This window comes from Pteronotus mesoamericanus, unplaced genomic scaffold (genome assembly GCF_021234165.1).
Source record: "Pteronotus mesoamericanus isolate MK-2021 breed Mesoamerican mustached bat unplaced genomic scaffold, CSHL_Meso_final scaffold_371, whole genome shotgun sequence".
Lineage (NCBI taxonomy): Eukaryota > Metazoa > Chordata > Mammalia > Chiroptera > Mormoopidae > Pteronotus > Pteronotus mesoamericanus.
In genome coordinates, this window is record NW_026555314.1 from 819,790 (window position 1) to 821,808 (window position 2,019).

A 2,019-nucleotide genomic window follows, 5' to 3' on the forward strand; every position below is an offset into this window, starting at 1 on the left:
GTCAAAGCCCTGTAGATATAAAAGTAAATCAGACCCAGTTCCTGCCCAGAGCTCAGAAATGATTACACAATAGAATTAGAGGAAAGCTCTAATAGAGGGATCCATAAAGGGTTAGTGGAGTCCAGCTTTTCCTGGACTTTCCAGAGGAGGTGATATTTGGACTGCACCCTGAGGATGAGCAGGAGTTTACTAATCAAAAGGTGGAAGGTCATTCCAAGTAGGGAGAAGAGACATTGAATGAGAGGGTACAAAGGATGGTAAGATATTAGCTTTAGAAAAACAACTAAGGATAGACATCAGAGGTAAGTTAGAAGACTGGTAACAATTCAAACAAAAAAAAAATGACGCGATTGCAGGCATGAGGTGGGAAGGGGAAGGATTTTAACAAAATTCAGGACATAAATTTAGCAGAAGTTGATGCTCGCCTGTATGGGTGAAAGAAAGAACATAAGAGGAGTTGGGAGTGACTTCCAAAGGCGTGGCAAATGAGTAGGCAGTGAGGCAGGCCCTTAACTAAAATAGAAAATACCATACGGAAGATAAGAGCATTTTGAGTCAACAGGGAGGCCTCTTCCATGAGGCCTTAAACGGTTTCATTTTCTAGGCCATAAGTCACCCCCTCCTCTGAGCTCCATAGCGTACTGTTTCCCTTTTTCATATAAAATTATTTAAATCTGCCGTATTTACGAGTATGCCCCTATCTCAAACCATGAAGAAAAAGTACTGGATCTTGATCATCTGTGTATTGCCCTTATCTCAGAGCCTTATATGCAAAAGCCTGAAGTCAAAAGTTTGCATTCCACTGGCGAACTGGAAACTGTCAGTTCACATTTCTCAAAACAGGGACCAAAAAAGTTGAATCAGTGGCCCATATAAAGTATCTAAAGCATTTAGCCCTACAGCACCTTTGTATCTTACTTTTAAACCGCCCTGCAAGGCAGCAGTATTCCTGTTCTACGGATAAAGCAGCAGAAGCCCCGGGTGCCTGCGCAACTTCCCTGCCGGGGTCCCCCGGTCTGCGATCGGCTGAGCCGGGATTTGGACCGCCTTGTTCCGTCGTCGCCACGCGGCCTGCCCGTTAGGCTGGGTTTACCGTCCCACCTCTCAGCGGGGCTGGAAAGAGGGCCTTCTGCGGCTCCTGCGGGGGCAGCACCTTCTGGATCAGGGGAGCTGCAGGAGGGGCCTGACGCTGCCTCAGCGACAGTCTCAAGCTCCCCCTCCCAGGAGGGTGCCCCTGTGGGCACACTCGCTGCAGGCAGCGGCGCTGAAAGGGGCCCAAGGGCCCAGAGGTCCCTGCTGTGCGGGGAGCCAGCATTTTGAAGTATTAAGCGCATGAGATCGTTAGACCTTTACGCTCAAGCGATGGAGGCGCCCCCTGAGGTTCCGACGCCAAAGCCCAGGGTACGGGCGCAGGGCCAGGCGGCGGCCAGGACTCCGAGCCTGGGCCATCGGGGGTTATACATTCTCAGAAATAAGGGGCAGTGGGAGGAGGAGAGGGGCCGCCTGCCTTTAGGACACTGAACCTTGCTGCCGGCTTTCTGCGGACCGAGACTTAAGTCGTGGTGGGGAGAGGCCCTGCCCGCGGGTTGTGGCGGAGACCGCCACGCCGCGAGGGTCCCAGAGAGAGGAATTGTTGCTACGGAGGGCCCGCCCTTTACCTCAGACCCGCACCGGAGCCTCCCTCACCACCTCTCCGCCACACCTTGGGGCAGGGGAGAGGTGAAACCTGAAGGCGAGGGAGAGCTAGAGGGCAAGAGAGCCGCTCTGGGACCCCGGAACCTCCGATGGCTACTGAAGGGCCCCTGCGGAGGCGCGAGGGCTCGCGGCAGTGGAGGGGGCGTGTCCCGGCGCGTGCCGAAGGAGGCGCGAAGGGCAAGGGGCGGGGACACCCGCGAAGCCCTGGAGCGTTGATTGGCTGCGAGACTTGAAGGCTTGAGGAGGGGTGTGTCCTCAATGAGTCCTCCGGGGGCAGGTGGGTGGAAAGTAGAGGAGAGGGCACGTCTGCAGGCGGGGACAGCT